Source organism: Tupaia chinensis, unplaced genomic scaffold (genome assembly GCF_000334495.1).
Source record: "Tupaia chinensis unplaced genomic scaffold, TupChi_1.0 Scaffold000570_1, whole genome shotgun sequence".
Classification (NCBI taxonomy): domain Eukaryota; kingdom Metazoa; phylum Chordata; class Mammalia; order Scandentia; family Tupaiidae; genus Tupaia; species Tupaia belangeri.
Genome location: NW_006160084.1, coordinates 2,649,747 through 2,664,662, shown reverse-complemented (window position 1 = coordinate 2,664,662; position 14,916 = coordinate 2,649,747).

Sequence of the window (14,916 nt, the reverse complement as noted above, 5' to 3'; positions counted from 1 at the left end):
AGTGGTAATGGAGAGTCAAAAGGAACGAACTGAGATCTGTTCAGTAGTCCCAGCTCACTCAGCCTAAATGATACCTCCCATTGAACTTGAAAGCGTCAAATTTCTCAGTTCTTCCTTTTAGCATATGGTGTTTCTTTTTCATTTATCTTATTTCAGTTTAGATATTAGAGCCCTGATATCTCTAGTTGAACTGGGGCCAGGACCACAGAATCCAATCCATACAGCTTCCTCCTTTTGTCTCTACTCACTTTCTCTTGACCTATCTTGGATGCTAGGATTCTGCAGAAAATGGTTTGGAAAACTTTCCAAAGGTGTCTCTAATTTTTAATGTCCCTTACCACTTATATATTCAACATATATTTAATGGGAACCAGCAGGTGGCATAGTGAGTAAGGTGCCGGACTCCCACATGGCCAACTGCAGTTTGAGTCCTAGACCCAGCAGCTTGAAATTCAAACCGTGCATGCATGCATACCCAAAATCCCAAAAGAAGAACGGAGGAGAGGGGATTGGGGCATGGTCATTCCCCCCCCCCCGGGGTGGGTGATTTCTCACTTTCTGTCTCTTTCTCTCTCTGTGTCTTCATGAACATATATACCCTGTAGCACAAATTTCTCTCTCTCAAAAAAAATTTTTTTTAATTTAGAATTTCTCCCATCAAGCTAACTGCCTTCTATTATATGGTATCACTCTCAAACATAACCGATGTCTGACATCTATCCATTCGGAGCAGTAAGGATATTTAGTAGCATAGTAATCTCTTCCCAATGACCTTAGAATCAAATGTGAGATAGGAATTGGGAAGTTGTCATGAGTACGGCAAAGGGAAATTAAAGTGGGTAACTATCAGGGAAACTTCTCTAAGTACTTTCTCTTATGGAGCTTATTGCCACCAACCTTCTTTTCCTCCACATTTCTACCTTTAAATTCAGATTAACACAGAAAAGCCTTGAATGGAACAGGACCAATAATCTACCTTTCAAGGCAAAGAAGGAGTGAAAGGATGGAATCATTATGTTTTTTCATCCTGTTACATAGCAACATAGAGTAACATGGGATTAAGTACCACCCTGGGTAAATACTATCTTTCCAGGCCATCAGGGGAAAGAATGCCCTCAGTAGACTTCATCTTCACCTCTGGGCTTCCATGTAATTTTGTTTTATCTTATGTTTAAGACACTTGATATTTGGTTTGAATAGTCATTTAGGGATAAACTTGCCTAATTTTCCTATTATATTGCAAACTCCTTAAGGGTAGGAACTTTTCTATACATAGCTCTGAGTCCTTTGTAGGGCTAAATATGTCCCTGAGTATAGTATAGTAATTCCTGTAATTAAGAGCAGAGAACAGAGATTGGCAAAGTCTGATCATCACCTGCTTTCGTAAATAAAGTTTTATTAGAACACAGCCATGCTATTTCTAAGTTCATTTATTTCCGTTTTCCATGAGTGTGTGTGTGTGAGAGAGAGAGAAAGAGAGACAAACAGAGAGACAAGCGTCCCGACAGGGTCCTCACGCCACATCCTATCCCCAGCCTCAGCCAGCCCCAGGTCATTGGCATGGGCGTGTGCATGCCTGTGTGTTCAGGGAGGTCTCTAGATGCAAACTCTGAACCTTCCCATGGAGGTCAGTCTTGCAGAACATTGTGTCACTGCCGTGCCATCCTCCAGCCCCCACCGAATGCACCCGAGCTATTTTTAATGTATTGTCTGTGACCGCATTCACATTTTAACAGCAGATTTGCTTCTTTACAACAAAGCCATTTTTAACTTTTTTTTTTCCTTTTTTTTTTTTTTTTTTTAACTATCTGGTCCATAATGGAAAAGTAGTTTATTAACCTCTGATTTAAACTCCAAGTAAATGAATACATGTAAATGTTTTTAAAATGTAGATGTTTGTTCTTTTTGTTGAGTTACTTTTAAATCCATCTAGTTTCATTAAGTGTATTTACCGCTCTTGCTGTCATTTATGGCAAATGTTCATGTCACTCATCTCAAGTAGCTATGAAGCTAATTTACCCAACCTGATAGATTATTCTTTACTGTCTTCTGGGTTTTAAACTGCGTACTCAGAAAAATAAATTTTTCTCATCCATGTTATACTAGTCAAAAACTCTTCTAGTTTGCAGTAGCAAAAGACTAGATACTTCTAAGAAAAATTTTAATGGGCAAGTGGTGGCATACTGGTTGGGGTGGCTGAATTCCACATGGCCAACTGGACAATTTGAGTCTCAGACCCAGCAGCTTGAGAAACACACCAGGTGTATGTGCATATGTGCCCCAAATCCTGAGAGGAGAATGGAGAAGAGATTGTAGCATGGCTATGCCCCCTGGGAGGTGATTTTTCACTTTTGCTTTCTCTGTCTCTAGTTCTCTCTAGTTTGTATGTGCTCTCTAGTGCTCTCTCTTTCTCTCTCTAGTTTTATCTAGTGAGTACATGTGTCCTATAGCAAAATCTTAAAAATAAATGAATAAATAAATAAATGGTTGGAGAAGAAAGAGATTGCCTCCTATTACCAAGAAGTTATGTGTTGAACGGGCATCAGGAAGGACTGAATTCAGTCTCAAAGATGGTGCCAGGGCTTTCCCACACACTCTTTGCTTGGCTTGACTGCATTCTCTCTCTCTCTCTTTGCATTATTTTCCCTTTTCTCTCTTACCATAGATGGTCAATATCCTCATACATTGAAAATGGTTTGGGTTAGCAGGCCCAGGCTATATCATTATAGCTACAGACTACTTCTGTATAGCTGTTCTCCAAAGAAGGAGGCATGTCTCTCATGGTATCTATGTATTAGATCTAAAAAAGATCTCTGCCTACTTAAATTATGTGTGTAGCCCTTGGCTCAGTCACTGTGGCCAGAAAGATAGGATGATATACAGTTGGTCAGGCTGGATCATAAACTCAGCTGTGTGTGCAGGAATTGACAGTTCCACAAAAACAGGGTAACATGGATAAGGGGCAGTGTCCCAGTGGAAAGAAGGTTGCTTCTCCTATGAAAATGACATCAGAACTTTAGTGTAGAAGGTCTAAGAAATAAGATTTTTCTCTTCCTCTTCTACCTTACACTTTTATATATCTTTTATTATCCTCTTGAACATTTGGCTCCTGTACACTTCATAACAATGGCTTTCTAGCTCTGTAAGCATATTCAGCAATCATATCTTTATGCAAACTCCCTTTTTATCAAAACTTAACTCCGTATGTCTTGTGCTCTTGTTCTGCTTGTTTTCTTCTATTTCACACATTGATTCTGAGTTTAATTAAATTGGGTTGGGTTTACTTTTTTGTAACACAACGCTGAAAATTTGAAACTTTAGCAATAAAGTACTTAAGATGCATGTATCTTCCTTCCTACCCTCCTTCCTTTCTACCTTCCTTCCTTCGTTTCTCTTGACAGGGACTCACTAGCTATGTCATGATCCTTCTGCATTAGCCTCTGAAGTAGTTGCAACTATAGGTCCCACTACATCACTGCCTCAGGCTTAAGATACAAGTACTGGGACCAGCAGATGGTATAGTGGTTGAGTGGCTGAACTTGCACGTAGTCCCCTGCGATTTGAGACCCAGACCCGGCGTCTTAAAACTTACGCTGGCATGTGTACATGTGTGCCCAAAATCTTGCAGGGAGAATGGAAGAGTATGGATTGCAACCTGGCTATCCCTCCAGGGGGTAATTTCTTGCTTTCTGCCTCTCTGGCAAGTACACATGCCCTATAGCAAACATCTCTCTCTAAAACTAACTAACTAAAGAAATAAAGTAAGTAAGAAAGTAAGTATTTCCAAAGTGAGGTTAAGTAAAGAAAGGAACAGAAGACCTGTCAGCGTTCAGAGGAATGGAGCTGAACTTTCTGGAGGGGGAGAAGTCAGAAAAGCCTCTTGTTCCCCAACACACCTGTACTATACTTCAAGTCAACAGCATCCACATTTTAGAGACAGAAAAGTGATCTCAGGGGAGCTCTGAACTGTCTGGATGAACCAGTTATAAATCTTAGTATAGGTTATATTCTCTCTTGCCTGCCTTATAGCTTAAAGATACTGTGATTTGGATCTAAAATAATTACTGCTATTCAGTGTCATCCACACATAATTAGCCTCAAATTATAATGAATTAACATGGTTTTCCCTGTTCACAAAGTGAAGTGATTCTATTACTGTTTTTTTTTCCCCCTCTCATATATTTAATATAAAAACACTGGAAACTTCTATTCTGTTACATATAATTCACTCTGGAATGTCAGCTCTCAGTGAAAGTCAAGGGTAGCTGGTTAACCAGGCAGGCTGAGTTACACCGGCACAGTTCCATGGCTGCCGGGCATCAGCTTTCTGGGACTTGCATCTGTGAGCTTTTGCCTCTTCTTTGTCTGTGCCCTGCGTGTCCATAGGAAAAGCTCCCCTGTGAAAGAAATTTAGGTCACTACAGAAGAACCTAGAGAGATTAATTTGTCTCCTTATTCTATGTACATTGGCTGTAGTCTGATGTTAGTAACAAAAGAATTAGGGTAATAATTCTAAATTTGTTTCTAAACAGACTTCAAGGAATGTATTTCTGAGCAGCAAGGGGAGAAGATGATTTCAGAGCACGCATTTCCTTTTAGATTCTTGTTACTCATATACAGAATAGTTCCATGAAAATTCAAGGCTTTGAAACCAAAATGCACAAAGATCTCTACCACAATTTGACTTTCCTTACAGTTTTTACAGTTTATCTTTAAGCTCTTAACAATCTAATGCCCAGCTGATAGGGAGTAAAAAATATGTATCTATATATTTATAGATATATAATATCTATAAATATAGATATATAGATATATCAATAAATATATAGATATATAGATATAAATGTATAGTCTATCAATGATTAGTTGTTTAATCACAGGTCAGTATTGGTCATTCTTGAGACTTCTGTTTCTATATTTGTATAATAGGGGCATTAAAACTGGTTACTAGGTTTGTTGTGAATATTAAATGAATATCTACATTATACTTATAGATACTATATATAAATAGATCTCTATAGAAGTGTATAGATATATAGATATATTTCAAACCGGGTTTTCCTCAAGAACCTTATGTTATCTTTTGTAGCATTATAATTTTGCTATATGCACTGCTGAGGTCAGCATGGGTTTTCTTTTGTAATCTGGTTGTCGAATAAATTTGAAATGGTAAATGGTATTTTTCCATGGGAGTTTCTCATACCTAAAAACCATCTCAAATTCTGACTAAAACAATCAGAGAAATGTGGTTATTGAGAAAAACTCTTGTCTATGAATAGAGTTTTGAAAATAAAATGCCTTTTCTCCCCCTCTTCTTGAAAGGAACGAAACAGAGTCCGCATTGTCATCCTGGCCTGGAATTTATTTTGCACTCATTACACATGCCGCCTTTATGTCATCGATACACAATCCATTCTGTGCCTCTTATCGTGTTTGCTCCAACTATTGTCTCGAGATGATGTCGAAGGATATTAGATACCAGAGGCTAACTTTGCAAGAGTGAATTAACGTCCGTGTTGAAGGAACCTATAATCATATGACTAAATGGGCTCTCCGGAGGCCACACAGTACGCTGATGACAGAATCAAGAATGAAACCTAGGAATTCTAACCATGCATCTTGCTCTCGGTCCGCAAATGATACTGCCTATTGTTAGTCTTTAGTAAAGGCTTGCTGAAAGCAGGCCATTTGCCGGTTATGTAGGGCATTCATGAAGGAGTTTTTAAGGAGAATCCAGTGACATTTCTTTAGTAATCACTAAAAAGTTCTGTAGTAAAATAGTGTACATGTACGATTACATATGCAGCGCTATTCTTGTTACAGTAAGATTATCGCAACTTCAGCAGTGCACTGAAAAGCTCCTTTGAAAGGCTTCCCTGATTTAGATACTGCAAGGCCCTGGTTTATCTGATGATAAGACAAATGTTTATGCCACACAAAAAATTACTGCAGTGTAGTTTAAGAGCTAAGAGTATTTAATGTATGAATAATAATATTAAAAAATAAATAAATAGAACATTAACAAAAAGAGAGAGTATGAACTATAGGGGCAAGCAGGTGGTGTGGTGATTAACTCACTGGACCACCAGGTATTCAACCATGGTTCAAGTCTCAGACTCGGCAGCTTGAGAATCATGCCAAGTGTATGTGTTTGCATGCCAAAAATCCTAGAAGGAGAATGGAGGTGAAGGGATTATGGCATGGCCATTTCCCATAGGAGGTGATTTCTAATTTTCCCCCTCTCTCCGGTGAGTACACACACCCTATGACAAAAACCTTAAAAAAAAAAAAAAAAAAAGAATATAAATTATAAAGTCAGATAGGCCTGGGTTTAGATAGTTTTCATCAATGATTAGTTGTTTAATCACAGGTCAGTATTGGTCATTCTTGAGACTTCTGTTTCTATATTTGTATAATAGGGGCATTAAAACTGGTTACTAGGTTTGTTGTGAATATTAAATGAAATAATACGTCAAGAACACTTAGGACAGAATTGGGGGAAGAAATATATTATAATGGTAAGATAATTTTTGGATCTTCCTCAACCCACATATTGAAATAACTTAGCAACTAGATAGTAAAACCAGATCATAGCAGGTAATATTTGCAATAAGACTAAGTAACAAGAAATCAATATGAGGGCTGTCAGGTGGTGTGGTGGTTAAAGGCTCCGGACTCCCACATGGCTGACTGCAGTTCGAGTCCCAGACCTGGTGGCTTTATCTCTTGCTCTCTCTCTCTCTCAATATGTCCCTTTATGGTCAAATTAAAATAAATAAATAAAATAAATAAAGTTCAATAAAATAATTATTTAAAAAAGAAAAGATGCCAATATGAGCACCAAAAGGCAAGTAGATGAGAACAAATCAACCAAAGCCACCAAATCTGTTACAGGCATCTCTGCAGAAGCCTGTAACATGGCCAGGGAAACATTAACAAAATATTTTTATTAATATAGATACAATGGTTGCAGAACTAGCTTAAATATGACATCATAACAGTATGGAGGTAGTATAATTCTAAAGAAATAACAGAAAAATTAAAGAGTGATTGAAAATTAACTGTCTTTAATCTTTAAACTTGCATTTATGATTAAGAAAATTTAAATGTATTTGACTCCTCACAAATTTAAAAATAAACTTAGAACAGTATTAAATATAGTAACTACTTGAATCATGTTTTAAAGATTTTAATGTAAAAAATATATAGTAAGATCTTCAAAAATTTTAATCAACATGTCAGAGTTCAGAGTTATAAAATTCAATTTAAAAAATCTGGTATTGGGACCAGCACATGGCATAATGGTTACCTCACTGGACTCCCATGTAGTTGACTGTGATTCAAGTCTCAGACCCACCTACTTAAAATTTATTCCAGGCACATGTGCATGTGTGCCCAAGATCCCAAGAGGAGAATGGAGGAGAAGAGATTTCAGCAGGCCATCTCCTGGGGATGGGAGCAGTGATTTCTCGCTTTCTATCTCTCTGTCTCTCCTGTGAGTGCAAAAAAAATCTCTAAAAAAAAAAAAAAATCCGACATTGGGCTGGCACTGTGGTACAGTGGTTAAGGGAGCCAGATCCCACATGGCTGACAACAGTTCAGATCCCATCCCCAACATCTTGAAAAACATGCTGGCCATGTACATATGCATGCCCAAAATCCTAATGGCATGGAGAAAAGAGACAAATGGATTGTGGCATGACCACGCATCAGTGGAATGTGCTTTATCTCTCTCTCTCTCTCTCTCCCTTTCTCTCTCTCTCTCGTGAGCATAGCTAGTCTGACAATTTAAAAAATAGTATTAAAAATTCACAAAACATGTATTTTATGAAATAGAAAAATATAGGAATATTTTACTGACTGGTTACATTTGGAGAGAAGATCAGACAGACATAAGATAGGTTTCAGATGCGTTACATTTTCTTGAGGTAGTAATTACCCTCTCAAAGTCAAGCGAATGCCTGTAACAGTTATTTTAACAATTTATATAGTTCTTAAAGCTTGAATATCATGTATAAATTCGTTTACCATTGTATTTTCAAGTGGATAAGTTAACAGCCTAAGTAATGAGGATCTGTAATATACTTTCTATCCACCAGTAATCTCCTTATTTAAATTGTGTTAAAATATACAGGCTCACAACCCAAAGTAACTCAATGGGAAAAATACATCATATAACATATCCCCCCACCTGTCCATGTGGGGCTGGGGGCCCTGCCACATAATCAAATACACTAATAATTCTGCAGGAAAGTTAATGAATAGTCCCTTTAGGTCAGATAAATAAAAACTATAAACAGATTTATGTTGGCTCACACTGCCAAATGAGTTTGGGCTGAACTTGCAGAGGGAAAAAAATTGAATTTTTAGAGCTTTTCCAATTTTAAAATTGTAGGTTAAAGGATGGTGGCACTTTCATATTTGTTCGTCTCTTTTTCTAAGAAAACAAAGCAGTGGGCTCGCAGGCGATATGGTGGTTGAGGCTCTGGATCCCACATGGCCAACTGTATGGTTTGAGTCTCTGACTCTGTGCCTTCAGAAATACACTGAGTGTGGGGCCAGCAGGTGGCATAATGGTTAAGGTACTGCACTCCCACATGGCCCACTGCAGCTCAAGCCTTACACCCAGCATCTTGAAATTCATGCCGTGCATGTGGGCCCAAAATCCTGAGAGCAGCATGAAGACGAGAGCAGCATAGCCATCCCCTGTAGGGCATGATTTTTCACTATGTCTGTCTCTCTGATGAGTGCATGCACCCCATAGCAAAATCTCTCCTAAAAAAGACAAATACACCGGGTGCATATGTATGTGGGCTCAAAATCCTCAGAGGAAAGTGGAGGAGAAGGGAATGTGGCATGGCCACTGCCCCCTCCACCCTGGAGGGTAATTTCTTACTTTCCCTCTTTCTCTGTCTCTGGAAAGTACACATGTGCTATAAAAAAATAAAAATAATAACAAGGGATAATACACTCAGAGGGTCTCTTCTGTTTTTCTTGTACCGTTAAAAAACAAGACCTGAACTTAAACATGAGACATCAAGAAAGTCTAGGTAGAGAGTGGTAGATAGAATCATGGTCGCCCAAAGATGCCTCCATTCGAATTCATGGAAGTACAACTGTGTTATCTTACATGGCAAAGGCTGTACCCTCAGCAACTTGAGCTGATCCTCTTGTGTGTTAAACTTTGAGAACATAGGGCATGAATTTCACTACTCATTCATAGTAGAACATGTGGCTATTCAGGAGTCTTTGCTCATTTCCTCATTTCTGGAACTTTTCAGATATGATTAGATTGTGAAGTCAAGATGGGAAAATTGTGTTTGATTAATACTCTTGGCCCAATGCAATTATAAGGGTCCCCCTCACAGGGCAGCAGGCCAGTGTCAGGGATAGAGATGTGGTGACAGAGAAGCTAGAGCAATGTGGGGCTGCAAATCAAGGCATGTAGGCAGCTCCTAGAAGCTGGGAAGGTCACAGACTAGCCTCTTCCCTAAAGCCTCAGAAGGAGGATAGCACTACTGACTCATCGTGGGCTTCTGACTTCTAGGATGGTAAGAGCGTAAGTGCATGTGTGTGTGTGTGTGTGTGTGTGTGTGTGTGTGTGTGGTGTGGTGTGTGTTTTCTTTCTCTTTTTTAATTTCCAGATGACATGTGCACATGCCAGAGAGAAACAGAGAAGTGGAGAGAGGAAGAAAGCAATCCCCATTGTGCTATGATCACACCTCAGTCTCTTCTCCATTTCTCTGTCCTGTCTGAATTTGGGGCACACACACATGCCTGGTTTGCTTTTCAAGCTGCCGGGACCAGGATTCTCACCACAGCTGGCCATGTGGGATCTGACTCCCTTAACCACTAGGCTGCAGAGCTGGCCCCGGTTTCAGTTTTATGTCACTAATTTTGTAGTAATTTATTGCAGCAGCAATAGGAAAATAAACAGAGATGTTTTACAAAATAATTGCCCTTTACTCAGCATTCAAGTCACAAAAGACAAACACTGGAGAATTGTCTCCGAATGGAGAACAATAAGGAGATATGACAACTAAATACAGTGTGAGAAACTGGATAAGGGAAAACAGGTATTAATCAATTGGTAAAATTCAAACAGCCTCTCTAGTTTGTGTCATTATATCATGCAAGTTTCCTGATTTTTGGTAAGTGAGCTATAGTTATGTGAGATGTTACCATTCACAGAAACGGTTAGGGTATGAACATTTCCTAGTACATTTTTATAATGATTTTTTATGTCTGAAATTATCTTAAGATAAAAAGATTTTGTAGTTTGTTTTTTAAAACAGTAGAGATAAAATGGTAAGATCCCATTTTATTTCCTTCATCATTGAATAAGTATCCATAAATAACAATTACTTAGTGACTAGCGTAAATTAGCACTGCTTTAAGCCTCCACATATACAGACTAATTTCAACCTTACCAGGCTATAGGTGAGTATTAAGATACTCATTTTTATGTAAACTGAGGCAGAGAGAGGGTCAGAAATGAATTCAAGTTGACACAGCTAAAAAAAGTGTCAAACTCGAGTCTGTATTCTCAGTCACTGCAGGTGATTCTCTTGGACATTAAATGTTGAGACCGTAGGTCATGAATTACACTACTTACTTATAGAGCATTTGACTATTCAGGAGCCTTTGTATATTCCTCATTTCTCACCATGTTTTAGATTGGTGACAGGGACAAGTAACTTCACCATTAGTAAGCCATGTCATCACACTAGTAACATTTTCAGTGATGACTATTACAACCTGAAAACACTGGTTCTACAAAATTAATGGAATGTTCCTGTGTAATTGTCTTCTTTTGTATTAGTTTTTCAAATGTATCAATCAGTCTTTTTATTAATGTTCTGAAATTGCATCAAAACTTCTTACTTGTTGCCCTTGAAATGTCCAGGCTTTTTGCTTTGGTGCTTCAAGTATAATTTCCATACTTCCCTTCTAGAGTTTAATGCTCTTTTTTCTTGTTTAAATCTCACATGTATGAGAAAAAGAGAAAACAGCCACAAATGGGGCCTGATCACAGCACAAACACTTTTCTTCCATTTCTTCATCCTATCAGGATTCTTGGCCCATGCATACTTGCCTGCCATTTTTTTTTTTTTTTTAAGCCACCAGTGTTGGAATTTGAACCTCGGTTGGCCATGTGAGATCCAGTTCCCTCTGCACAACTCCACTGCCACGCTGTGAGTCTGAATTTAGTGCATTTATACTCAGTATAGTCTGTTTTCTCCTTGCACGGCAATAGACAGGAGAAGCAACCTATGAAAGTTCAAGAAAGAAAAGATGGAAGACTGGGAACTGCTTCTCAGGCATCTGTATTATAGTGCTAATTTGATACAGGAAATAGAAGAAAGAGGTGAAAACATTGTCTACTGTACCTTGAGACTCCTTTAGATAGCAAACACATTATTTTCCATGCCTGATGCGGAGTTCAATATATTGTCAGTGCTCAACAACAAGAAATAATTAGCCTTATTGGATTTACATATTTAATTCAGCTCATGGAGACATTAAAACATGCCTCTGAAAATAAGGTTCTGAAAGAGGATCTTTGATATGTTCTGACGGAGGCTGGAAATCATAGCATTTTGTGCAGAATCTTAGATATGTTAAATATATACCATTTACCCTTTCATTATATCATAAATTCCTTTGTAATATCTTAAAATAAATGCCTGCAAACTGAAAGTCATTCTCTTTAGAGGCTTTCTGCACACATCTATCCCCTCATAGATATGGATATGGTTATACCTAGCTATTTATCTATATGTAATATATAAAGCAATTATTCACTGGTAAATTTGTACATTTCATTTTCCAATACAGCGTATTCACTTTAATCACATACTTTCTAATCTTTTTGCCACCTAGTCTCAGATTTTTGAATTCAAATTTCCTTCCCTTTGTCTGTATTTAAAAATAATAATAATCATTTTACATCTATTACAAATAACAATACCTAGTCCCTGATTGAATGCTAACATTGTAATTCATTCTCAGGGTTCGGCTGCCATTCATTCATAGCTGGAGCTGTGCTCTCATTATGTATGACATCAGCAGAAACTCTCACTTCAGTTGCAGCCTTTTATTTAATTAAGGGCTATGTATTGTTTGGTTTGTAGTATCCAGAATTAAAAATAGCCCCTTGCACTGTGCAATGGGAAAGGAAGAAAACTTTGAATATATATTCTAATTGATATTTTTAATACTTACTCTAAAAGCAATCAAAACTTATGTTAAATATTAATTATAATATTTTTCTGCTTTTGTGCACCTTGATTTATTGCTGCCCTTTTAGGTTCACTTTTAATTACATTACAGGAAAACAAAGGATATTTTTATTGGAAGAGTTCTTTAACACAGACAATACTTTCAATGGTGATGGTCCTACTGAACTTTATATTAAACTTAATTTTCAAAAGCATATTTAACACAGTTTGCCAGGCTTTGTAAAAATTATTTTCCCTTCCTTTAACAACATGCCTCTCGGGTCTCTGTATTAGAAATCAGGGACAAAGCTCATAAAGGAACAAAGACCCCAAATCAGGGATGGTCTTTTAAAAGAGGTACAGTTTCAAAGACTCCTAAAGATATAAATCAAAGTGCTTTTGAATACAGAGAGCATTCTAAAAGAATATTGAACTGTTTGCTTAAAATCTCACATTATTTCCTGCTTTTTAAACCCTATTCCTTTTTGAAGGCTAGCACCAGATAGGGACAAAAGGAATATTTTCATGCAAAAATCAGGGCCAGGTACAGAGGCACAGTCAGAGTCTATTTCAAGTGGGGACAGGAATTTAATTCAAGTTATTCTCCTCTTTATTCCACATTTAACAGATTTGAAGGATTTCTCCACCTCTCTGACACTTGTGCAGACATCACTAGGTAATGTTTGCACCAGTGGCAGGCACTTGGAAATCTTGGTGTGGAGTTTTTTATCCCCTTGGAATGAACTCCGAAAACACAGGAGAGTCCAAACATGTCTGTGTAAGGAGGGTAGGGGCTTTATGTCTTATAGTATAGCCCTCTGGTTCTTTTCACAAAAGAAAGCAAATAGTCCACCTCTTTGCCTTTTTGAAATAATGTTATGTAGGGGTGGCAGGTGGCATTGTGGTTAAGGACACTGGACTCGCACATGGCCAACCGTGGTTCAAGTCCCGGACCTGGCAGCTTGCTTTCTCACTTTCTCTCTCTCTCTCTCTCACTTTAAAATGTGCAAAGAAATGTAGTTAAATAAAAGTAGTTATTTAAAAAATAATGTTATGTTACCTACAGGTGAGCTTTACCCTAAAGGCTAGTTTTTACAGTGTGAAAGAATATCATCATTCTTTTGGAAAGACAGAGATGTTACTTAACCTTGTTCTTTCTAGGTTTATGATATTTTTTTATATTTTATATTTTCAGGTATCAATTCTAGCACTTTTGCTAAATCAGTACAAATAGCAAAAGTAACTAGCTGATCATTCTGTAACAAATTTTACTTTCCAAAAGTTATAACCAAATACAAGGCTTAAGCCCCTATGATGTGTGTGTTTCATTAAGAAAGTGAAATGCCGTACCTCTGAGTAGAGCAGGTATCCTTGATTTTTCATGTTTCCATAGCAACATGTAATTTTTATTGAACTGTGGAATAAATAGGCAAATAAAACATGCATAAAATATTGATGGGCGTTGGGTCTGCTGTCCAGGGACTTTAGTAACTTACAGTCACTATCGTTTCTTTTTAGCTCCAATTGCCATTTTCCTAATTACAGCATATTTTTCTACTATGATTTCTTTATTCTTCACATAATGCATAAAGTTTGCTTTTTAAATGTGGTTTTCAAAGCCTACTTTGTCATATTCACACTGGAGAGAATGATGAAGAAGTAAGATAAGCATAGAAACAAACAAACAAAAACTCCCAATGTTTTCTAAATTTTTCTAAGAGAATTTATGTGATTATTTTCTCCTGGTTGAATTTCTATTTTTGAACTCATTTTTTGCAACTAATGGACAATAAGTTATGTTTATTCTGTTTAAAATTTATAATGTTAATGAGAAAACAACAAATTCAAATAAAAATGAGCATATTTCAGAAAGCAATTTGTATATGAAAATAGGTATTTCAGTAATGTTATCTAGAAAGAAAAAAAATAAAGGAATCAATCAGAATATTCACCTGATCTTAAAAATAGGAATAAGTAAAGATGCAATTGACCTAACATTCATGTAGGTTGGAGAAGTTGATTATTATAGGTTATCTGTATTTTTTTAGTTCACTAAATATTTATTAAGACCCAATTTATGCTTAGTACAATGCCAATTAAAAAAAAAAAGTCTCTGGCCTTAATTATGACTTAAAAGAAAAGTCATAGAAAAGTAAAAGAAATTTCTTAAAATTAGGTGTACTGTCTGGGGAAAAACTAAAGCTGTATTTCTACCTCACAGCTTATTACTAAATAAATTACAAATTGAAAAAACTCAAATTTGTAAAATTAAACCATTAAAGTTCTAAATGAAAGCATGGACCTTCAAAAAGACCTCTGTGATCTTAGTGTTAGAGAGTGGAAGGTCTTCATAGTTATGACCAAAAACTCAGGGGCCATTTTTTGCAATAATAAATTCTACTGTTTAAATATGAAACGTAAACTTCACAAGCCAAAATAAGTCATAAAAATGTCAAAAAGGAAATAATTTGGGAAGTATATGTCCAATATATATCACAATAAAGGACTAATTTTTAACTGTAACAGTCATATAAGTCAGCAAGCCAAATGTTTACAATGTAATTGGAAAGCAGACTAAGAGAAGGAAATACGACTGGCTCCTACACCTTCGAAAAGACATTACGTTCTTCACGAAAGAAACGCAAATTAATGTGATGCCACTTTTCCCTCTCAGATAAAGATAATTTTATAACCA